This window comes from Heterodontus francisci, chromosome 34 (genome assembly GCF_036365525.1).
Source record: "Heterodontus francisci isolate sHetFra1 chromosome 34, sHetFra1.hap1, whole genome shotgun sequence".
Taxonomy (NCBI): Eukaryota; Metazoa; Chordata; class Chondrichthyes; order Heterodontiformes; family Heterodontidae; genus Heterodontus; species Heterodontus francisci.
The window spans coordinates 24,720,408-24,746,525 of NC_090404.1; the positions used below are offsets into that span (position 1 = coordinate 24,720,408).

The window sequence follows — 26,118 nt, forward strand, 5'->3', positions numbered from 1 at the left end:
TTTTCTCTGTCCACTCTCTGCTCTCCTCCTTCTTTCTGCCCCCTCTCTCTCCTCCCATCTGTTCCCCTTTTTCTCTGTCCACTCTCTGCTCTCCTCCTTCTTTCTGCCCCCTCTCTCTCCTCCCGTCTGTTCCCCTTTTTCTCTGTCCACTCTCTGCTTTCCTCCCTCTTTCTGCACCCCTCTATCTCCCCCTTCTCGCTCTCTCTGCCCCCCAAGTGTCTCTCTCTCTGCCCCCGAACTCTCTCTGCACCCTGTCATTCTTTCGTTTCCCCCCCCCCTCTCTCTCTGCACCCCTCTCTGTGCCCCTTTTCTCTCTCTGCCACCCCTCACTCTCTACCCTCTCTCCCCCCTTCTCACCCCACTCTCACAGCCCCCCACTGTCTTCAATGACCAAGCCTCCACCACCTTCTGAGGCTGAGAGTTCCAAAATTGTACAATCCTCTGAAACAAAAAAAAACTTTCCTCATTTCTGTCCTAAAAGGGCAACCCCTAATTTTAAAACAGTGCCTCCTAGGCCTGGACTCACCCACAAGAGAAAACATCCTTTCGACATCCACCTTGTCAAGACTGTTCAGGATTTTATATACTTCAGTCAAGTCTCCCCTCATTCCTCTAAACTCCAGTGAAAATAAGCCCAGTCTGTCCAACTTTTCCTCATAAGACAACCCGTCATTCCAGGTATCAATCCAGTAAACCTCCTCCAACGCATTTATATCCATCCTTAAATCAGGAGACAAAACTGCACACATTATTCGAGATGTGGTCTCACCAATGCTCTGTATAACTGAAGCATAACATCCTTACTTTTATTTTCAATTCCTCTCATAATGAGGGCTAGCCTTCCATTAGCCTTCTTTATTACTTTGTGACTCATGCACTAGAATACCTAGATTCCTCTGCACCTCTGAATTCTGCAGTCGTTCTCTGTTTAATACGCTTTTTTTTTCATTCTTCCTGCTAAAGTGAACAACTTTACATTTTCCCACATTATACGCCATCTGCCAGATTTTGCCCAATTGTTCAACCTATCTATAAGTCGGTCTGCACAGACACCTACGGGACTCCACTCATCACGTCCTGCCACTCAGGAAAGGACCCATTTATGCAGACTGTTTTCTGCTAGCCAGCCAATCTTCTATTCATGCTAATATGTTACCCCCTGCACCATGAGTTTCTACTTTGTACAATAAGCTTTTACATGGCACTTTATCAAATGCCTTCTGGAAATCCAAGTACAGTACATCAATGGGCTCCCCTTTATCCACAGTGCATGTTACTCCTTCAAAGAACTCCAATAAATTGGTTAAACATGATTTCCCTTTCACAAACCATGCTATTTCTGATTTCCTTGAGTTTTTCTCAGTTCCCAGCTAGAGCCTCCTTAATGATCGATTCCAACACATTCCCCACAACAGGTCTGTGTATACACACCTCTCCCTTTTAACCATTTACAGAAGACTGACACATTGAGGTTGTGAAGGAGGATGCAGTTCCAACACTTGCTTTCCAGGATGAAGCTCATTTCCACGAAGGTGTAAGAAAATAAAAAATAAAGACGACTTAAAAACACCTTTTAGATGTCCAGCATTAAAAAAAAAAGCGGAAAGCACAATGTCAGAAATCTGCCATTTGGCAGAAACTTCTCATCCACGAGTTACTTGTGAACTCGCTGGTGTTTCCGCATGTTGGATGACTGAGTGAATCCTTTCCCACACTCTGGGCAGGTGAATGGCCTCTCCCCAGTGTGAACTCGCTGGTGTGTCAGTAGGTAGGATAACCGAGTAAATCCTTTCCCACAAGCTGGGCAGCAGAATGGCTTCTCCCCAGTGTGAACTCGCTGATGTGTCAGCAGGTCGGATGACTGAGTGAATCCCTTCCCACATTCTGAGCAGGTGAATGGCCTCTCCCCAGTGTGAACTCGCTGGTGTGTCAGCAGGTGGGATGAAGTAGTGAATCCTTTCCCACACTCAGAGCAGGTAAACGGCCTTTCCCCAGTGTGAACTCGCTGGTGTGTCACAAGGTCGGATGAAGTAGTGCATCCCTTCCCACACTCAGAGCAGGTGAACGGCCTCTCCCCAGTGTGAACCCGCTGGTGTGTCAGCAGATTGGATGACTGAGTGAATCTCTTCCCACACACAGAGCAGGTGAACGGCCTCTCCCCAGTGTGAACTCGCTGGTGGTTCAGCAGGGCTGATAACTGAGTGAATTTCTTCCCACACTCTGAGCAGGTGAATGGCTTATTCGCAGTGTGAATTTGCTGGTGTGTCAGTAGGTGGGATGAAGTCATAAATCCCTTCCCACAATCTGTGCAGGTGAACGGCCTCTCCCCAGTGTGAACTCGCTGGTGTGTTAGTAGGTAGGATGACCGAGTAAATCCCTTCCCACATTCTAGACAGGTGAATTGTCTCTCCCCAGTGTGAACTTGCTGGTGTCTCAGCAGGTCAGATGAAGTAGTGAATCCTTTCCCACACTCAGAGCAGGTGAACGGCCTCTCCCCAGTGTGAACTCGCTGGTGTGTCAGCAGGTGGGATGAAGTAGTGAATCCTTTCCCACACACAGAGCAGGTGAACGGCCTCTCCCCAGTGTGAACTCGCTGGTGTGTCAGCAGGTCGGATGAAGTAGTGCATCTCTTCCCACACTCAGAGCAGGTGAATGGCCTCTCCCCAGTGTGAATACGCTGGTGTGTTAGCAGATTGGATGACTGAGTGAATCCCTTCCCACACACAGAGCAGGTGAACGGCCTCTCCCCAGTGTGAACTCGCTGGTGGTTCAGCAGGGCGGATAACTGAGTGAATTCCTTCCCACAGTCTGAGCAGGTGAATGGCCTATTCCCAGTGTGAACCCGCTGGTGTGTCAGTAGGTGGGATGACCGAGTGAATCCCTTCCCACACTGTGGGCAGGTGAACGGCCTCTCCCCAGTGTTCATTTGCTGGTGTACAGTGAGATCAGATGATCGCTTGAACCCAGTCCCGTAGTGAGAACACCTGAATGGTCTCTCGTCAGTGTGAACAGATTGATGGGACATCAGTTCAGCAGAATGTTTGTAGCAATTCCCACAGTCTGAACATTTAAAAGGTCTCTCATCAGTGAGAACTCGCTGGTGTGTCAGCAGGTAGGATGAATGAGTGAATCCCTTCCCATGCTTGGAGCAGGCGAACAGCCTCCACAGGGTGTGACTGTGTAAATGAGTTCTCAGCTCTACTGGATAATTCAATCCCTTTCCACAGTCCCCATATTTACATGGTTTCTTCCCAGTGTGACTGCGCTTGTGTTTTGACAGGCCAGATGATCGGCTGAAACCTCATCCACACACAGAACACGTGTACAGTTTCTCCCCACTGTGATCGCTGCTTTTTCCTTTCACGTTCAAAATCCGGTGATATTCGGGTTACGATAAACTGGGCGACTCTTTGAGATCCTGATCTGACGTTTGCTTTGCATTTCACAGCTGCAATTCCTCACCTTCTAAAACCCTGTGAAATTGATTTAAAACAAGAAACAAAGAGAATGAGAGAACCCACAAAAACACAGGTCAGATTGTGAAATGGAGCTGAATGAATCTGGTAACTTATGGGGCCGACACGAGGAAAAAGTGATCATGAAAGATACTGGATTGACGTACAACCCCAACTGGTTCATTAATGTCCTTCAGGGAAGGGAACCTGCCACCCGGTCTGGACCTACACAAGACTCTGCCCTTTCTGGAGGGGGAGAGAGGGCGAGGTGGGAGGGGCAGGGAGAGGAGAGGGATTTTATATATCTGCAACTCGACCAGAGCTTTAACTGAATCTCCCAAGCCATCAAACTGCATGATCTGGAAGGACCAAGGTAGTAGATGTATGTGAACATCACCTCCAAGTCACACACCATCCTCACTTGTCTGACATCCAGTACTGGATGAACAGAAATTTCCTCCAATTAAATATTGGCGAGTCTGAAGCCATCGTCTTCAGTCCCTGCTACAAACTCCACTCCTGAGCCACCAACTGAATCTCTCTCTCTGGAAACTGTCTGAGGCTAAACCAGACCGTTCATACCCTTGGTATCACATTTGACCCCGAGATGAGCTTCCGACTGCATATCAGTGGCATCAGACCACCGATTTCCACCTCAGTAAAATCGCCCGACTTCACCGCTGCCTCAGCTCATCTGTCTCTGAAACTTACATCCATGTATTTGTTACCTCGCAACTTGACTATTGTAACACACTCCTGACCGGCCTCCCACATTCTACCCTCTGTAAACTTGAGATCATCCAAATCTCTGCTGCCTGTGTCCTTACTCGGACCCAGTCCTGTTCACCCATCACCACTGTGCTCACTGGCCTACACAGACTCCCCGTTAAGCACCATCTCAATTTTAAAATCCTCATCCTTGTTTTCAAATCCCTCCATTCCCTCACCCCTCACTATCTCTATAATCTCCTCCAGCCCTACAACCCTCCGAGAGATCAGGGATCATCTAATTCTGACATCTTGAGCATCCCTGATTTTCATTGCTCCATCACTGGTGGCCGTGCCTTCAGCTGCCAAGGTCATAATCTTTGGAAATCCCTCCCTAATCCTCTCCACCTCAACTTCCCTGATTCAGACACTGATTAAAACCCACCTCTCTGATCAAGCTTTTGGTCATCTGCCCTAATATCTCCTTATGTGGCTCAGAGTGTCAAATGTTACTTTATAAACACTCCTGTGAAACACCTTGGAACATTTTATTACATTAAAGGCACGACATAAATACAAGTTGTTGTTAACTTGGACATATATCACCGTTCCTTCATCACTGGGTGAAAATCCTGTAACTCCTTCCCTAACACCATTGAGGGAGCACCTTCACCACACAGACTGCAGCGGTTCAAGAAGGCGGCCCACCATCACCTTTTCAATGGGAAACTGGGGATTGGCAATATCTGCTGGTCTGGCTAGTGACGCCCATATCCCAAGAATGAAATAAAAAAAATCTGTAAATATATAATGGATGAAATGCCTCTACAGAAAAACTTGTTAATAAAACAATACCTTTTTACATTGAGAAGTTGGTGTCAGTTTAGCAAACTCATCTCCCCTGGAATCTACCTCCCTTGACAGTCTCACATTGGAAACTGTTGGGCCTGACTGGGCTCAAAAGTACAGGGGGTGGGGGGTGTTAAACCAAGCAGCTGCTCCTCCATGTCTACTCCAATCAAACTGATGCAACAAAAAAGACCAATAGAGGAGGTGAGGAACTGACTTAAACATCCAACAGCCACCACGATATAAGTGGCTCTGAATTGGTCTGTCTGTGTTTCTCCATTTAGTTCTGTGAGAAATGCCTGCAGTAAAACAAAAGCAAACTACTTCAGATGCTGGAAATCTGAAATATAAGGAGAAAATGCTGGAAATACTCAGCAGTTTAGGCAGCATCTGTGGAGAGAGAAACAGAGTTAACGTTTCAGGCACATCGATCTGCCGGAGCCTGCAGCCTGGAACTCGGAGTGGGAGAAGGAGGGAGAATGAGGAGAGGCAATATAGTCCAACACTCACAGCAACCTACATTACCGGGATAGGGAGACAGAGTTTAGAAACACTCAGCAACACGACTCCAGTAAAACATCCCAGGAGGAAAAGGGGGAGCAGTGTGTGTACCTGCCCTGATATCCCCCTCCCCGGGCCTGTCAGTCAAACCTCCCCACTCCTCCCAGTCAACAGCTCAGCCGAGCAGCTTCCTGCACCTTGAGCCAGCCCTGCCCAGGTGTGGCCCAGTCCAAGGGGAGTCTTTGTGGAACCAGGGAGTGGGGGAGGGGGGACCTCCTGCCCTGTGCTGTGTCCCAAATGGTTCCTCCCTCCCCTCCCCTCCCCCAGGCCCCTTTATAACTGAGCTCAGTTTCCTTTAAAGTTTTCTCCTTTGATTTTACACTTTATTAATCTTTAATTTCTCCAAAAGAGCTGGAAATCTGGTGGCCGTTAACCCCGGGCCTGTCACTGGGAGAAGCCACAGAGCTGCTGCTCGGTGTAAACGCGGGACCGGGAGCTTCTTATTGGGGGTGTTGAGGCCTACACCGGGTGTTTCTGAAGCCCCCCCTCCGGCTCCATCGCTCCCTCCGCCCCCTCGCCGTTTCCCGACTGTAGGAATCACTCTGAGATTTCACTCCGTACTTAAAGTCCTGTTTCCTCGCTGCAGATCCGACGACTCACAAGCAACTGTCCACCACCATCACACACCACGCATGCTCCAAACACTTCTCCTTAGTGCTCCTGCGCACTCGGTACCTGAATCTCCCGCCAGTGACCTTTCACCTCAGAGGGCACGACATCCGATTGATTGACAGCGGCATCTAACCAATAGCAAGTGGGGATAGGGGCGGTCCCTGAGTCGCTCCGATTGATTGGACGACTCCCACACGTTCAGTCATCCAGACCCGCCCTCCCTCTTCCTATTGGTCTGGAGTCGCCGTCAATCAGCCGGCTGGGCGGTGTGAGCTGAGCATGCGCCGTGGTAGGGTTTGAGGCAGAGAGCGCGGTTCCAGCAGGTGAGAGGGAGGCGGGTGAATAAAGACCGGGGCTCGCAGGCTGCAGACACACCGAGTGCGGAGTCAGGAGACAATCTAAACAGGGAGATCACAACAAACACAGATGCTGCCAGAGCTGCTGAGTATTTCCAACCCGGAATAAAAGCAAAATGCTGCAGATGATGGTAATCTGAAATAAAATGTGCTGGAAATACTCAGCAGGTCTGGCAGCATCTGTGGAGAGAGAAGCAAAGTTAATGTTTCAAATCTGTGACCTTTCATCAGAAGTGGAAAAAGTTAGAAAAGAGGTTTTAAGCAAGTGAGGGGGAGAGATTGGGCAGAGGGCGGGGGAGATTAAATAACAAAGCTGTCCTGAGACAAAAGTAATGAGTGCGTTAATGCTTGTGGTGAAAGACAAAGCATTAGTCCAGAGAGAGTGTTCATAACAGAATAATGAGCAGCTCTGACTGCATGAAAAGCAGGCACATGGTTAAAAAATAAAATATTAAAAGAAATGCCAGTCATGCTCTGAAGTTATTGAACTCAATGTTCAGTCCGCAAGGCTGTAGAGTGCCTAATGGAAAGATCAGGTGCTGCTCCTCGAGCTTGTGTTGATGTTCACTGGAACATTGGAGCAGGCCAAAGACAGAAATGTTGGCATGAGAGCAATGGGGAGTGTTGAAATGGCAAGCAACTGGAAGTTCGGGTCAGAGAGTTATAGAGTCATAGAGTTATACAGCACAAAACAGGCCTTTTGGCCCATCGTGTCCGTGCCGGCCATCAAGCACCTATCTATTCTAATCCCATTTTATAGCACTTGGCCTTGTATGCTACGGTGTTTCAAGTGCTCATCTAAATACTTCTTAAATGTTGTCAGGGTTCCTGTCTCTCCCACCTCTTCAGGCAGTGTTCCAGATTCCAACCACCCTCTGTGTGAATTTTTCCCCCTCAAATCCCCTCTAAACCACCTGCCCCTTACCTTAAATCTATGCCCCCTGGTTATTGACACCTCAGCTAAGGGGAAAAAGTTTCTTCCTATCTACTCTACCTATGCCCCTCATAATTTTGTATACCTCAATCAGATCCCCCCTCAGCCTTCTCTGCTCTAAGAAAAACAATCCTAGCCTATCTAGTCTCTCTTCATAGCTGAAATGCTCCAGCCCAGGCAACATCCTGGTGAATCTCCTCTACACCCTCTCCAGTGCAATCACATCCTTCCTATAGTGTGCTGACCAGAACTGTACACAGTACTCCAGTTGTAGCCTAACTAGTGTTTTATACAACTCCATCATAACCACCTTGCTCTTATATTCTATGCCTCAGCTAATAAAGGCAAGTATCCCATATGCCTTCCTAACCACTGTGCTGCTGCCTTCAGTGATCTATGGACAAGTACACCAAGGTCCTTCTGTACTTCCTAGGATCCTACCATGCATTCTATATTCCTTTGCCTTGTTAATCCTCCCAAAATGCATCACCTCACACTTCTCAGGATTAAATTCTATTTGCCACTACTCTGTCCATCTTACCAGCCCATCTATATCGTCCCGTAATCTAAGGCTTTCCTCCTCACTATTTACGACACCACCAATTTTCATGTCATCTGCCAACTTACTGATCATACCCCATATATTAACGTCTAAATCATTAATGTGCACTACAAACAGTAAGGGTCCCATCACCGATCCCTGTGGTACACCACTGGTCACAGGCTTCCAAATGCAAAAACAACCCTCAACCATCACCTCCCTCCTGCCACTAAGCCAATTTTGGATCCAATTTGCCAAATTGCCCTGGATCCCATGGGCTCTTACCTTCTTAACCAATCTCCCATGTGGAACCTTATCAAAATCTTTACTAAAGTCCATGTAGACTACATCAACTGCTTTCCCTCATCTGCACATGAAGTCACCGCCTCGAAACATTCAATCAAGTTTGTTAGACATGATCTCCCTGACAAAGCCAGGCGGACTGTCCTTGATTAATCCCTGCCTCTCCAAGTGGAGATTAATCCCGTCCCTCAGAATTTTTTTCTAATACTTTCCATTCCACTGATGTTAGACTCACTGACCTGAATTATCTGGTTCATCCCTGCTACCCTTCTTGAATAATGGTACCACATTCACTGTCCTCCAATCCTCAGGCACCTCTCCTGTGGCCAAAGAGGATTTGAAAACTTGTGTCAGAGCCCCTGCTATCTCCTCCCTTGCCTCACATAACAGCCTGGGATACATCTCATCTGGGTCTGGAGATTTATCCACTTTTAAGCCCGTTAACACCATTAATACCTCCTCCCTTTCAATGCTAATTTGTTCAAGTATATCACAATCCCCCTCCCTGATCTCTACACCGACATCGTCCTTCTCCATGGTGAACACAGATGAAAAGTAATCATTTAAAACCTCACCTATGTCCTCCAGCTCCACACACACATTGCCACTCTGGTCCTGAATGGGCCCTACTCTTTCCCTGGTTATCCTCTTGCCCTTAATATACTTATAAAATGCCTTGGGATTTTCCTTTATCTTGCCTTTTTCATGTCCCCTCTTTGCTCTCCTAATTACTTTTTTTAAGTACCCCCCTACACTTTCTATACTCCTCTAGGGCCTCCGCTGTTTTCAGCACTCTGAATCTACCATAAGCCCCCTTTATTTTCCTTATCCAATCCTCTATATCTTTTGCCATCCAGGGTTACCTGGACTTATTGGTCCTACCCTTCACCTTTACGGGAACATGTTGGCCCTGAACTCTCACTATTTCCTTTTCTCATGTTTATCAACTGAGCGGAGATGTTCCGCAAAGCAGTCACCCAGTCTGCGTTTGGTCTCCCCAATGTAGAGGAGACCACATTGTGAACAGCGAATACAGTACACTACATTGAAAGAAGTACAAGTAAATTGCTGCTTCACCTGAAAGGAGTGTTTGGGGCCTTGGATAGTGTGGAGAGAGGAGGTAAATGGGCAGGTATTACACCTCCTGCGATTGCAGGGGAAGGTGCCATGGGAAGGGGACGAGGTGGTGGGGGTAATGGAGGAGTGGACCAGGGTGTCGTGGAGGGAACAATCCCTTCAAAATGCTGACAGGGGAAGGGAGGGGAAGATGCGTTTGGTAGTGGCATCACACTGGAGATGGTAGAAATGGCGGAGGATGATCCTTTGGATATGGAGGCTCGTGGGGTTGAAAGTGAGGACAAAGGGAACCCTCTCGCAGTTCTGGGAGGGAGGGGAAGGGATGAGGGTAGAGGTGCAGGAAAAGGGCTGGACACAGTCGAGGGCCCTGTCAGCCACAGTGGGGGAGAATCCTCGGTTGAGGAAAAATGAAGACCTATCAGAAGCGCTGTTGTGGAATGTTGCATCATCAGAGCAGATGGATCAGAGACAGAGAAACTGGGAGAATGGAATGGAGTCCTTACAGGAGGTAGGGTGTGAAGAAGTGTAATTGAGGTAGCTGTGGGAGTCGGTGGGCTTATACTGAATATTAGTAGACAGCCTATCCCCAGTAATGGAGACAGAGAAGTTGAGGAAGGGAAGGGAAGTGTCAGAGATGGACCATGTAAAGGTGAGAGAAGGGTGGAAATTAGAAGCAAAGTTGATAACATTTTCCAGTTCGGGGCGGGAGCAGGAAAGAGCACCGATACAGTCATCAATATACCAGAAAAAGAGTTGTGGAAGGGGGCCAGATTAATACCAGAACAAGGAATGTTCGACATATCCCACAAAAAGACAGGCGTAACTGGGACCCACGTGGGTATCAATAGCAATACCTTTATTTGAAGGAAGCGCGTTGAAGGAGAAGTTGTTCAATGTGAGAACAAGTTCAGCCAGGCGGAGGAGGGTGGTGGTGGATGGACACTGGTTGGGCCTCTGTTCAAGGAAGAAGCAGAGAGCCCTCAAACCCTCCTGGTGGAGGATGAGATGTAGAGAGATTGGACGTTCGTAGTGAAGAGGCGGCGGTTGGGGCCAGGAAAGTGGAAATTGTCAAAATGACATAGGGCGTCGGAAGAGACACGGATGTAATTGGGAAGAGACTGGACCAGCAGAGAAAAGATAGAGTCAAGATAGGAAGAAATAAGTTCAGTGGGGCAGGAACAAACTGAAAGGATGGGTCGGGCAGGACAGTCCTGTTTGTGGATTTTCGGAAGGAGGTAGAAGCGGGCTGTCCGGGACTTTGAGGTTGGAAGCTGTAGGGGCTCGCAGGCTGCAGACACACTGGGTGCGGAGCCATGAGACAATCTAAACAGCGAGATCACAACAAACAACAAGATCAACCCCCAGCCGCGGCTTCCACCGCTTCCCTCCGGCCCCAATCTCAACAAAGAGCTGAGAGCAGAGACTGTCCCAAAATCCAGGAGAGGCAGGGAGCGTCTCTAAATGGAGGAGAAATGGGGACTGGTTGGGGAGCGTCTCTAAATGGAGGAGAAATGGAGAGTGGGCAGGGAGCATCTGTAAATGGAGCAGAAATGGAGACTGGATGGGTGGGGAGACTTGAGAAACACCCGGTGTAGGCCTCAACATACTCAATAAGAATCTCCTGGTCCCACGTTTGCATCGAGCGGGGCGGCAGCTGCGGGGCTTCTCCCAGTGACAGGTTCGGGTTAACGGCCGCCAGATTTCCAGCTCTTTTGGAGGAATTAAAGATTAATAAAGTGTAACATCAAAGGACAAAACTTTAAAGGAAACTGAGCTCAGTTATAAAGGGGCCTGGGGGAGGGGAGGGAGGGAGGAACCATTTGGGACACAGCACAGGGCAGGACATCCCCCTCCCCCCACTCTCCGGCAATTGAGTCGGTTTGTATCGGGGTGGATGTTGGATATGGAAGTCGGTCCCTGACCTCCTGTGTAGGTCTTTACCTTTGCATCAGTAACTTAAGGAGAAGGGCACCAGTAATATGCTGTAACAAAAACTGTAAAGGAACTTTGCTTAATCAAACCAAAATGTCATTCCTAGGATTGATGTTGCACTCCAGTCCTCCTGGTGCCCACTGGTCACAGAAGGCCTCAGGCCTACTGGCGGACACCATGTGCTCCCTCTCCAGGTGCACCTGGGTGCAGACTTAGCAACAGATGAGAGACAGACAGTCTGGCTGGATGACCCCCTTTGACTGCCCGCTGCCTGGACCTGTTGATGGCCACTTTGACCAGGCCCAGGAGCAGTCCCATGAGCAGGTCCCTCAACTTCAATTCAATACTGTTTCAGTTCATTGTCCTTCAGGAAATTTATTTTGGGTAAATTGTTCATTCATTAAAATTGTAAATGAATAATAACAATTAAAAAGAAAATTACCCTATCACTAAAGGTCTAACTTAATTAAAATATATGTTAAAAACTAATTCCAGTATATTGAAATAATTAATCAATAAATCCCAATCATGAATGTGTATCCTGATCTATTCATCAGGCTCCTTTTTAAACATTCTTATAGAAAAAGGCACAGATGATTTTGAGAACTTGCTGCCATCTCTTTAGGTGACAGTGTGGATCAGGGTGTATGAGCAGCCAGGAAGCAGGAGGAGAGAATGTTGTGAATTTCTATCTTGAACTAACAGTGATGACTTTTATAAACTCCTTTTACAGGGGCTTAGAAGGGGAGGATTTGCAGACGGGAAACTCAAACCAAACATCACATCCAGATCTCACAGAGTCACTCGATTCATCAGGACCTGAAGATCATCGGCTTTGAACGTGGAAGGGAAAAGGTTTGTTCTGTCATGGGAAAAGATTTCTTACTCAATACCTCCATTTCTGAAGCCCAAGATCCCATGTGTGACTGGAAAAGCACTGAGATACACAAAACCCTGGTTAGACCACACGTGGAGCACTGTGATCATTTCTGGGCACCACACCTTAGGAAGAATATATTGGTCTTGGAGGAAGTGCAGGCCAGATTTACCTGTTTGATGCCTGGACTTCAGGGGGTTAAATTACAAGGAGAGATTACATAAATTAATCTTGCACAGAAGGAGGCTGTTTGGACCTTTGAGTCCATGCCATTTCTCTATTGCAATCCAGGCAGTCCCATTCCCCTGTGCTCTCCGCATTGCTCTGCAGGTTTATTTCCCTCACGTGCCCATCCAATTTCATTTTGACATCATTAATTGACTCCACTTCCACCACCCTCATTGGCAGTGAGTTTCAGGTCATTACCAGTCATTATGTAAAAAGTGTTTTACCTCGCACCCCTCTGGTATCTCTTACCCAAAACCTTCATCTGTGTCCCCTAGTCCTTGTACCATCAGATAATGGGAGCTGTTTTTCTTTGTCTGCCTTATCTCAACCTGTCATAATTTTGAATACATCCATCAGATCGCCCCTCAATCTCCTTTACTCCAAGGAGAACAACCCGAGCTTCTCCAACCCAACCTTGTAGCTAAATACTCTCATTCCTAGAGCCATTTTAGTAAATCTCATCTGCACCCTCTCAAGGACCTGCACATCCTTCCTAAAGTGTGGTGACCAGAACTGGATGTAATACTCTAGTTGTGGCTGAACCTCTCTTCATCATAATTTCCCTACTTTTGTACTCAATGCCTCATTTTTTGAAGCCCAAGATCCCAAATGCTTTACTAACCACTCTATCAGTATGTCCTACCACCTTTAACCCTCAGGTCACTCTGTCCCTGCACATTCTTTAGAACTGTACCATTGAGTATATATTGCCTGTCCCTATCCAGTCTGGCAAAATATATCACCTCACCATGAGGGTTATATTCCTTGGAATTCAGATTAGTCGGGGTTGATTTGATCGAAATTTTCAAGAGATTGGAACTGATAGTAGATAGAGAGAAATTATTTCTACTGGTTGCGGAGACTAGCACTGGGGGGGCATAGTGTAAATCCTAGAGCCAGACCATTCAGGAGTGAAGTTAGGAAACATTTCTACACACAAAGGGTGGTAGAAGTTTGGAACTCTCTTCCACAAACAGCAGTTGATGTCAGATCAATGTTAATGTTAAATCTGACATTGATAGATCTTTGTTAACCAAAGGTATTAGTGGATATGGGACAAAGTCGGGTATATAGAGTTAGATCACAGATCAGCCATGATCTCATTGCAGGGTGGAATAGGCTCGAGGGGCTAAAGGGCCAACTCCTAGATTCATAGAAACTTACAGCACAGAAGGAGGCCATTCACCCCTTTGCGTTTGTGCTAGCCCTTTAAAAGAACAGTCGTGCTTAGTCCCACACACCCACTTGTTGTTTGTAAGCCTGTAAGTTCCTCATTCTCAAATACCTGTCAACTCCCTTTTAAAATGACTGATCGAATCAGTTTTCACCACCTTTTCAGGTGGAGCGTTCCAGATCCCGACAACTCTCTGTCGTTACAGAAACTGCAGAACTCAATGTCGAGTCCGGAAGGTTGTAAAGTGTCTAATTGAAAGATGAGCTGCTGTTCCTCGAGTTCCCGTTGCGATTCATTGGAACAGTGCAGGAGGCCGAGGACAGAGAGGTCAGAGTTGGAGTGGGACGGAGAATTAAAATGGGAAGTGACCGGAAACTCAGGGTCACGCTTGCAGACTGAATGGAGATGTTCCTCAAATTGATCAACCAGTCTGTGTTTGCTCATCCCAATGTAGAACAGAACACATTGTGAGCAACAAATATTATATACTAAATTGCCAAAGGTATGAGTATATCACTGCTTGGTTTCATCCCACAAAACCTTGAGAATAGCCCAAAGGTAGATATTTTATTTGAAGACTAAAGGTTACAAAGTAGAATAAACCGATTGCCAGAATATTAAACTCCACCCCAGCTATAAAGACTATTAACATCAGCAGATATAAACCCCACAATCAGAATGAACATGGTTCAGTCCCAGATGTGATTAACAGCAGCAATAACAACAGAATTCAACCCCTACAGTCATCTGTGAACTCGCTGGATGTCCGACTGAATCCCTTCTCACACACAGAGCAGGTGAACGGCCTCTCCCCAGTGTGAACTCACTGGTATATAGAGGCTGGATGACTGAGTGAATCCCTTCCCACACACATGGAGCAGGTGAATGGCCAATGAGTTTCCAGCTCAGACGGGTAATTGAAATCTTCTCAGGCCCCACATTTCCATGATTTCTCCCCAGCGTGACAGCAGTTGTGATTTGACAGACCAGGTGATTGGCTGAAGCCTCGTCCACACACAGAACACATGTATGGGTTTCTCCCGACTGTGAATGGGGATGTTTACTTTCATGATCAAAGGCCGATGATATTCATGTCCCGGTAAATCGAGTGACTCTGTCAGATCTTGATGTGATGTTTGGTTTGATTTTATCTGTTACAATTTATTGGGATGTAAACAGTGACCCTGGCACTAACCAACACCTTCAGGAGAGATGGTGAGAAACCCTCTGTGTGCAGAGTGAGAAAAAATCAATCAGTTTTCTCTCCTGGTCACTGGGACCCTGAAGCCCCGCCCACTCTCTGTTCTGGTCCCACAAATTATCAGATTCATTCAGCTCAATTTCACAACTTGTCTTTGTGTTTTTGTGGGTTCTCTCTAACTCCCTTTTTCCTGTTTTAATTTCATTTTTACAGGATATTAGGAGAGAATTTGCAGGTGGGAAACTCAAACCAAACCACGTCAAAATCTGACAGAGTCACTCGATCTGGATCTGAATATCATTGACCTTTGACCATGGAAGCAAAAACCCTTTAAGTGTGCAGACTGTGGGAATTGCTATAAAAGCAACGGGAAACTGATGATCCATCAACATGTTCACACTGACGAGAGACCGTTCAGGGGCTCTCAATGCAGGACTGGGTTCAGGCGATCATCTCAACCCACTATACACCAGAGTACTCACACCAGGGAAAGGCTGTAGACTTGCTCCAAGTGAGAAGAGATTCGCTGTTTTATCCACCCTGCTGAGACACCAGCGGGTTCACACTGAAGAGAGACCTTTTAAATGCCCGGACCGTGAGAATTGTTATAAAAGTTCCCAGGGACTGATGTCCCATCGATGTGTTCACACTGACGAGAGACCATTTAGGTGCTCTCACAGTGGGCTGAGGTTCAGGCGGTCAGGTAACCTCACTGTACACCAATATACTCAACTGGATAGAGGCTGTTCATCTGCTTCATATATGGGAAGAGGTTCACTTATTCATCACATCTGTTGAGATACCTACAGGTTCACAATGACGAGAAATCTTTTTAAATGCCGTGACTGTGGGAATTGCTATAAAAGTTCCCAGGAACTGATGTTCCTCGAAGTATTCACACTGATGAGACTGTTCAGGTGTTCTCACTGTGGGACTGGGTTCAGACAATCAGCTGACCTCACTGTACATGGGCAGACTCACACTGGGGAGAGGCCATTCACATGCTCCGTGTGTGGGAAGGGATTCACTCAGTCATCCAACTTGCTGAGACACCAGCAAGTTCACAGATGATTACAGGGGTTGGATTCTGCTGTTGCTGCTGTTAATCACATCCAGGACTGAACCATGTTCATTCTGACTGTTGGGGTTTATTTCTGATGTCAGTTGCCCCTCTTGGACTGAGCGTGTGCCCCACAGCATCTCTCATTCATGTGGGAATAGACCATCATGTCTGCAAACCTCATTTTCCATTTAAATCCACTCAGTAAATGTACTGAACAAAAGACGAACAATAAACAGATCACAGGCCAATCCTACAGCTCTATATCGACTGGAGAAAGTCTGTTCTTTAGCTTGAGAACGAGGCTGTTTAAGCTCTGAATGTTTGTAAGCACCAGCAGACTTGAGCTGTTTGATAGACAGGCTGTTCACAGCTGTTAACATGTCAGATATTGAAGGAATTACTCTTAAAGTAAACTCACCAATTTATAACCTCAGACTCCGGTCCCTGCTGTAGTTAATACTCAGCATCCATTAGTGCTGATTTACAGTCAATCACTGAATAACCAGGTTAACCTTTGTTACTTGTTTTGTGAAATACTCTCCCTATTTGTGCTCAACTGCTGGATAACTCTGATTACATTTCTATGTGTTTATACATGTCTATAAAGTGTCTGTGTGTCCAGATTTAACTAAGTTGTGATTTGTAACCAATAAATGATGTTTCGGGCATGACTTGTAGTCTGGTATCTTGGTGATTTGTCAAGAAAGATTTAATTCACTCACTCAGCAGCTTGAGAGGAACCAGACTGAGGTTTAATGAACATAAGAAATAGGAGCTGGAGGAGGCCATTTGACCCTTCGAGCCTGTTCTGCCATTCACCAAGATCATGGCTGATCTTCTACCTCAACTCCACCTTCCCGCACTATCCCCATATCCCTTAATTCCCTCAGTACCCAAAAATCTATCAATCTCTGTCTTAAATATACTCAACGACTGAGCATCCACAGTTCCCTGGGGTAGACAATTCCAAAGATTCACAACCCTTTCAGTGAAGAAATTTCTCCTCATTTCAGTCCTAAATGTCCAACCCTTATCCTGAGACTGTGACCCAGTGTTCTAGATTCCCCAGACAGGGGAAACATTTTCTCAGCATCTACCCTGTCAAGTACTTTAAGAATTTATGATGTTTCAGTCAGATCACGTCTCATTCTTCTAAACTCCAGGGAATATAGGCCTAGTCTACTCAATCTCTCCTCATAGGAGGAGATGGTTCATAGTGGGGGTGCTGTAGCAGAGTGGATGTTACTGAACTAGTAATCCAGAGGCCTGGACTAATGATGCAGAGACATGAATTCAAATCCCACCATGGCAGCTCAGGGATTTAATTAAACTCAATTAATTAAATACATCTAGGATAGAAAAAAAAGCTAGTATCAGTAATGGTGACCGTGAAACTACCGGATTGTCCTAAAAACCCTTTAGGCAAGGAAATCTGCCGTCCTTACTCGATCTGGCCTATATGTGACTCCAGACCCACAGAAATGTGGTTGACTTAACTGCCCCATGAAATGGCCAAGCAACCTCAGTTATATTCAAGGAGGTGGCTCACCACTACCTTCTCAAGGGCAACTAGGAATGCGCAATAAATACTGGCCTTTCCAGTAATGCCCACATTCTGTGAATAAATAGGACAATTGCCTCATCCCAGGACCCAGACTAGTGAACCTTCATTGCAATCCCTCAATGTCCCTCCTTATGTAAGGAGACCAAAACTGCACACAATACTCCATGTGGGACCTCACCAATGTCCTGTATAATTGTAAGCAAGACCTCTTTACTCTTATACCCCAATCCCTTTGTAACAAAAGTTAACATACCATTTGCCTTCCTAACTATTTGCTGTACCTGCATGTTAACTTTCTGTGATTCAAGTACAAGGACACCAAGTCCCTTTGAATGCAAACATTTCTCAATCTGTCACCATTCATAATTGTTAAAAATCTTTTACTATCAAAGTGGATGACGTCACACTTCACCACATTGTATTCCATCTGCCATGTTCTTGCCCACTCACCCAGCCTGTCTACATCCCTCTGCAGCCTGTTTACGTCCTCCTCACCGCTTACTTTCCCAACTAATTTTGTACCATCAGCAAACCCGCACTCATTACAAACAATCCCCTCATCTAAGTCATTCATACAGATTGTAAATAGCTGAGGCCCAAGTACTGATCCTTGCAGTACCCTGCTGGTTACTGCTTGCCAACCTGAAAATATCCTATTTATTCCTGCAGTCTGTCTTCTGTCCATTAACCAATCCTCAATCCATGCTAATTCCTCAATCCCATAAATCCTAATTTTGTGTAATAACCTCTGGTGTGGCACCTTATCAAATGTTTCTTGCTTCTTGAAAATCCAAATACACGACTGGTTCCCCCTATGCACCTTGCTAGTTACATCCTCAAGAAACTAGAACAGATTTGTTGGACATGATTTCTCTTTGATGTCCATGTTGACTCTGCTTAATCATATTATGATTTTCTAAGCACCCTATTACCACGTCCCTAATAATAGATTCTAGCATTTTGCTGACTACTGATAGGCTAACTGGTCTATAGTTCCCTGTTTTCACTCTTCCTCCTTTCTTGAATAGCAAGGTTATGTTTGCTACCTACTTGAGAACGGTGCTAGAATCTAAGGCATTCTGGAAGATCAAAACCAGTGCATTCACTAACGCTGCAGTGAACTCTTAGAAAACCCGAGGATGCAGGTCATCAGGTCCGGGGGGATTTGTCACCACTTAGTCCCATTAGTTTGTGATGAAAGGTCACACAGACATGAAATGTTAACGCTGTTTCTATCTTCATAAATGCTGCCAGACCTGGTGAGCATTTACTGTTTTTGTTTCAGTTCCACACTCACTGGTTCCCCTCTCTCTCCTCCCCTGAAGGTGCTGACTCTGACTGGGGTCAGTTCCACACTCACTGGTTCCCCTCTCTCTCCTCCCCTGAAGGTGCTGACTCTGACTGGGGTCAGTTCCACACTCACTGGTTCCCCTCTCTCTCCTCCCCTGAAGGTGCTGACTCTGACTGGGGTCAGTTCCACACTCACTGGTTCCCCTCTCTCTCCTTCCCTGAAGGTGTTGACTCTGACTGGGTTCAGTTCCGCACTCAATGGTTTCCCCTCTCTCTCCTCCCCTGAAGGTGCTGACTCTGTCTGTGTGTACGCGCTCTCTCCCCCTCTTCCGACACTCTGGCCCTCTCTGTCCATTGTAACATCTCCCAGTTCTGGTGATGGGCTCTCACTGACCACTCTCCATTTCTCCTTCTTATGCAGATGCTCCCTGATTGTCAATGTTTCATATCATCATACACTCAGAAGGAGGCCATTCGGTCCATCGTGTCTGTGCTGGCTCTCTGAAAGTACTATCCAATTAGTCTCACTCCCCTACACTTTCCTCATAGCCTTGGAAAATTTCCCTTCTGAAATGTTTATCCAATTCCCTTTTGAAAGTTATTATTGAATCTGCTCCCCTCCACCCTTTCAGGCAGTGAATTCCAGATCAGAACAACTCGCTGCCAAAAAACATTTCTCCTCACCTCCTCCCACTGGCTTTATTGGTCAATTATTTTAAATCTCTGTCCTCTGGTTACTGACCCTCCTGCCAGTGGAAACTGTGGTTCAGAGCTCCTGGGCACGGAACAGAAGGCTCCTTTACAACTGTGTTTAGAGTCAGGAAGAACAACGGTGAATGCTGGAAACGTGCTGTCAAATCAGAGATTGGTGTAAAACTGGGATCTGTTCCTGACTGAAAGTGAAACGGCAGGTTTAAATTTCAGTCTCTAAATGACTGGGATAATTATTGCACAAAACTTTGATTTGTTTGTGTGACAGTCCTGAGTCTACCATTTTAAACTGGGTGTTAACTCAATAAAAAGAAAACATTGAAAATAAATTGGTTAAAGTCTGCATTAAAATAGCAGACGTAGGAATTCGTGGGAGTCTGTTAACTGCTGGTACAATTATACAACAGACATTTGATCTCCAGATAAAGAAGGACCTGCAGCGTGTTTCCAGGAATTCCCTGTTTTATTGATGAGTGAGTGTTAGACACCAGGATAACTAAAAATACACAACCTGGAACATCCATCGGGATGCGATCCTGACAATTACTCTGGGATCACTCCCACTGTGGAACTCCACCACTGACCCTGCTGAAGGTTGTTGGCTCGGAGTGGGGTCCGCAGCAGTGGACTGTAAGAAAGCTGGGTTTCAGTATCCTGACAGATACATGGTGAGGAACCAGAGGAATCTTTACTAAGGAACTGTCTGGGGTTTTTCCTGCCAGTGTAGGTCTAGGGGTGAATGATGCCTGACTCCCCGAACTGTCTTACATTAAACCCAGTTTGGAACAAGATGAATTCAGTTTCCAGGAGAATAGGGACAAATATCACCCACAATTGAGGGAGACAAAAGCAGGCTAAGCTGAGAGATCTTTGGAAAAGAAGATGGTTCACCATTGTGGTGATAATAGTGAAAGCTTTTCCAGCTACGTCCGGAGTCAGAGACATAGTAATATAGACTTACAGAGAATTACAGTGAATACATAGAGTTACATTGAATTGACAGCAGTGGTTCTCAAAGATTTTTGGTTGAACCCATTTTCAAATGAATTAGTAATCACAGACCCCTCCCCACCTCCACCTAAATTATACCATAAACTCCTTGTACATTTACATTTCTGAATGTAAAGTTCATCAGTGTCCTGTTCAAGGGACTTGCAGGAAAGTTTACCAGGGCTGTTCAATATAATGAACATTGATGTGATTGGTGATGTGAAAACTTTTATCCTCCCTTCAGCTGAAAGGTAACCCGACAGGAAATATCCACTGAGTCTCATTGTAAAATTAATTAAATAATGAAAATGATACATTTGTGTTTAATTCAGCTTTCTATCACCTCCCAGTGGGTCTGTCCTGTCCTGTCACTGCTGGGTCAGGCCCTGTCCAGTTCCAATAACATGGGACCATCTCGACATCCATGTGTGAGAAAGATAATCCCAGATCTGATTTGCTCCGAATTAAATTTCATGTTTAATTGAAGGGCCTCATTTCACTCCTGGCTGTGGTTTATTTCTTGAGGTTTAGATTATTAAAATAACAACACACACTGGGTTCACTCATCATTCTCCCGGACACACCATCACCTCACAGTCAGGATCATGTGTCTATGAAGGGGAGGTTGTTGTCCTGTCTAGACCACCCTGAATACCCTTGCTCCATAACTGTCAGGAATAGAAGATCCCGGGATTGTGAGGGGAGACTCAGGGCCTCAGTCTCGGAGATCCTGTAAAATGGAGGAACACATGAGTGGGAGGAGGCCATTCAGCCCCTCGAGCCTGTTCCTCCATTCAAGTACATCATGACTGATCTGTATCTCAGCTACGTTTACCCAGTTTGGTTCCATATCCCCGAATAATTTCTCCCAGAAAAAATGTCAGTCTCAAGTTTTGATATTCACTGTCTGTCTCTCTCTGTCTGTCTTTCGATTTATAGATGCCCTGACCTGACTCCATTTCTCCTTCATTTATAGACCCTCTCTAACCAGTCCCATTTCTCCTTTCTCTACTGATACTCCCTGACCAGACCCCATTTCTCAGTCAGGGCTCAGTTGAAGGCACTCTCGGTTATAAGTCAGAAGGATGTGGGTTCAAGACACACTCAAGGACTTCAGCACAAAAATCTAGGCAGGCGCTGCAGTGCAGGACTGAGGGAGTGCTGCACTGTCGGAGGTGCTGACATTAAACTGAGGCCTGGCCCGCTCTCTCAGGTGGATGTAAAAGATCCCATGGCACTATTTCAAAGAAGAGCAGAGGAATATTCCCGGTGTCCTGGGTAATATTTAGCATCACATTAAACATCACAGAGAGAGATTATTTGGTCATTATCACAATGTTTATGGGACCTTGCTGTGTGCAAATTATGCCACGATTCCAACATGACAATGATTACACTTGAAAACTACTTGATTGGCTTTAAAGCACTTTGTAACATCCTGTGGTCATGAAATGTGCTAGAAAAATTCAAGGATTTTTTCTAAAAAGTAAAGTTCCTCCATTTACAGACGGTCCCTGACCAGTCCCCATTTCACCTGCATTTACAGACGTTCCCTGACTAATCATCATTTCTCCTCTATTTACAGACATTCCCTGACTAGTCCCCAAGTCTGCTCCATTTACAAACGCTCCCTGAGAGTTCCCAGCTCTTGCTGTTCCTCCTAGGTTTTTCCGCATACAATGCGCTTTCTGGCAGGGGTGAACCCGGGAGCCACTCCCCCCGGGGTTTACTAACCCGCTCCCTCCACGCCTTTTACTTAGCAGCTCACAATGCCCGGCTGATTGACAGCAGCTCCAGAACAATGGGAAGAATGGGAAGGGGATTGAGGACCAAGTGGGCAGTTGTTTTTTTTATTCATTCGTGGACTGCTGGCTAGGCCAGCATTTATTGCCCATCCCTAATTGCCCTTGAGCAGGTGGTGGTGAGCTGCCCTCTTGAATCGCTGCAGTCCATTTGGGGTAGGTATACCCACAGTGCTGTTAGGAAGGGAGTTCCAGGATTTTAACCCAGCAACAGTGAGGGAACGGCGATATAGTTCTAAGTCAGGATGGTGTGTGGCGTGGAAGTGAACTTGCAGGTGATGGTGTTCCCATGCATCTGCTGCCCTTGTCCTTCTAGGTGGTAGAGGTCATGGGTTTGGAAGGTGCTGTTTCAGGTGTGTTGCTGGAGTGCATCTTGTAGATGGTACACACTGCTGCTACTGTGTGTCGGTGGTGGAGGGAGTGAATATTTGTGGATGGTTTGACAATCAAACGGGCTGCTTTGTTCTGGATGGTGTTGAGCTTCTTGAGTGTTGTTGGAGCTGCACCCATCCAGGCAAGTGGAGAATATTCCATCACACTCCTGACTTGTGCCTTGTAGATGGTGGACAGGCTTTGGGGAGTCAGGATGTGAGTTACCCACCGCAGGATTCCTAGCCTCTGCCCTGCTCTTGTAGCCACAGTATTTATATGGCTACTCCAGTTCAGTTTCTGGTCAATTGTCACCCCCAGGATGTTGATAGTGGGGGATTCAGCAATCGTAGTGCCATTGAATATCAAGGGGAGATGGTTAGATTCTCTCTTGTTGGAGATGGTCATTGCCTGATCCTTGTGTGGCACGAATGTTACTTCCCACTTATCAGCCCAAGCCTGGATATTGTCCAGGTCTTGCTGCATTTCTACGCGGACTGCTTCAGTATCTGAGGAGTCACGAAAGGTGCTGAACATTGTGCAATCATCAGCGAACATCCCCACTTCTGACCTTATGATTGAAGGAAGGTCATGGATGAAGCCGCTGAAGATGGTTGGGCCCAGGACACTACTCTGAGGAACTCCTGCAGTGATGTCCTGGAGCTCAGATGATTGACCTCCAACAACCACAACCACCTTCCTTTATGCTAGGTATGACTCCAACCAGTGGAGAGTTCTCCCCGTGATTCCCAATGACTCCAGTTTTGCTCCTTGATGCCATACTCGGTCAAATGCTGCTTTGATGTCAAGGGCAGTCACTCTCACCTCACCTCTTGAGATCAACTCTTCGTCCATGTTTGAACCAAGGCTGTAATGAGGTCAGGAGCTGAGTGGCCCTGGGAAAACCCAAACTGAGCGTCAGTCAGTAGGTTTTTGCTGAACAAGTGCCGCTTGATGGCACTGTCGACACCTTCCATCACTTTACTGGTGATTGTGAGTAGACTGATGGGGCGGTCATTGGCCAGGTTGGACTTGTCCTGCTTTTTGTGTACAGGACATACCTGGGCAATCTTTCACATTGCTGGGTAGATGCCAGTGTTGTAGCTGTACTGGAACAGCTTGGCTAGGGGAATGGCCAGTTCTGGAGCACAGGTCTTCAGTCCTATTGCCGGAATATTGCCAGGGCCCATAGCCTTTGCAGTATCCAGCGCCTTCAGTCGTTTCTTGACATTACGCGGTGTGAATCGAATTGGCTGAAGTCTGGCACCTGTGATACTGCTGCTGTCCGTGTGGTGAAGGTGCTCCTACAATGCTGTTCGGTAAGGAGTTACAGGATTTTTATCCAGCGACAATGAAGGAACGGTGGTAAAGATCCAAAGCAGCAACAACAACAACTTGTATTTATATAGCACCTTGAACCATAGAAAAATTACAGCACAGGAGGCCATTCAGCCCATTATGTCTGCGCCAGCTGAAAAAACTCGCCACCCAATCTAATCCCACCTTCCAGTACCTAGTCCATAACCTTGCAGGTTACAGCACTTCAGGTGCATGTCCAGATACCTGTTAAAAGTATTGAGGGTTTCTACCTCCACCACCATTCCTGGCAGTGAATTCCAGACACCCACCACCGTCTGGGTGAAAAAGATTTTCCTCATGTTCCCTCTAATTCATCTACCGATCACCTTCAATCTGTGTTTGACCTCTCCACGAGGGGAAACAGGTCCTTCCTGTCTATTCTATCTAGGTCCCTCATAATTTTGTACACTTCAATTAATCACCCCTCAGCCTCCTCTGTTCTAAGGAAAACAACCCGAGCCTACCCAAACTTTCTTCATAGCTACAACTTTCAAGCCTAGCAACATTCTTGTAAATCTTCGCTACTATCTCCAGAGCAATTATGTCCTTTCTGTAATGTGGTGACCAGAACTGTACACAATACTCCAGCTGTGGCCTAACCAGCATTTTATACTGTTCCAACATTACATCCCTGCTTTTGTATTCTATACCTCGGCCAATAAAGGAAAGCATTCCATATGTCTTCTTCACCACTCTATCTACCTGTCCTACCACCTTCAGGGACCTGTGGACATGCACTCCAAGGTCTCTCACTTCTTCTACCCCTCTCAATATCCTCCTGTTTATTATGTTTTCCTTCATTTTTTTTTGGGCCCTCCCCAAGTGCATTACCTCACACTTCTCTGGATTGAATTCAATTTGCCACTTTTCTGCCCACTCAACCAAACCATTGATGTAATTCTGGAGTCTACAGCTATCCTCTCCACTATCAACTACATGGCCAATTTTTGTGTCATCTGCAAATTTCCCAATCATACCTCCCACATTTAAGTCCAAATCATTAATTTATACCACAAACAGCAAGGGACCCAACACTGAGCCCTGTGGAATGCCACTGGAAACAGCTTTCCATTCGCAAAATCATCCGTCAACTACAACCCTTTGTTTCCTGGCCCTGAGCAACTTTGGATCCAACCTGCCACATTCCACTGTATCCCATGGGCTTTCATTTTACTGACGAATCTGCCATGTAGGACCTTGTCAAATGCCTTACTGAAATGCATACTACAATGTCTGCATTATCCCTCTCCTTTGTGACGATAGACTACAATGTCTGCATCATCCCTCTCCTTTGTGACGATAGAGTCAAAAAAACTAATTGAGAACCCTGCCCACATCTTCTGCATCCATGCATAAGTTCCCTTGTACATCTCATAGGCCCTACCTTTTCCTTTGTTATCCTCTTGCTCTTAATGTACTGATAAAACATCTCAAGTTTTCCTTGATTTTACCTGCCAATAATTTTTCATGTCCTCTCTTTGCTTTTCTAATTTCCTTTTTTTACTTCACCCCTACACTTCCTATACTCCTCGAGGCTTTCTAAAGTAATAAGTTTTTGTGACCATATTAAGCTTTCTTTTTCTGCTTTAACTTATCCTGTAAGCTTCCAGATAACCAGGGGGCTCTAGATTTTCCGTACCACCCTTTATCTTTGTGGGGACACGCCTATACTGTGCCTGTAGTATCTCGCTTTTAAATGTCTCCCACTGGTTTGCCACTGATTTCCCTTTAAGTAGCTGTATCCAGTCGACTTTCGCCAGATCACCTCTCAGTTTCGCAAAATTTACCTTCCCCCAATTTAGAACTTTACTCCCGTTTTATCCTTGTCCTTTTCCATGATTGTGCTAAAACTAACTGTATTATGGTCACTAGCTCCAAAATGGTCACCCACTGTTACTTCCTCCACTTGCCCAGCTTCATTTCCTAAGACTAAATCTAGAATTGCGCCCCCTCTCGTTGGACTTGTTAAGTGCTGGCTAAAAAAGTTCTTCTGAACACAGTTCAAGAATTTTGTGTCCTCTGTGCCCTTCACACTGTTTGTATCCCAGTATATTAGTGCAGTTGAAATCCCCAACTATTATTGCCCTATAGTTTTTGTACTCAGAAATTTGCCTACATATTTGTTCTTCTATCTCCCTCTCACTATTTGGGGGTCTATACTA

The 26,118-nt window shown here is 46.1% G+C and overlaps 1 pseudogene; it reads right to left on the minus strand.

Moving 5' to 3' along the window:
• Nucleotides 1-26,118, minus strand: part of LOC137348746 (zinc finger protein 208-like) — a 181,581-nt pseudogene that overhangs the window by 41,477 nt on the left and 113,986 nt on the right.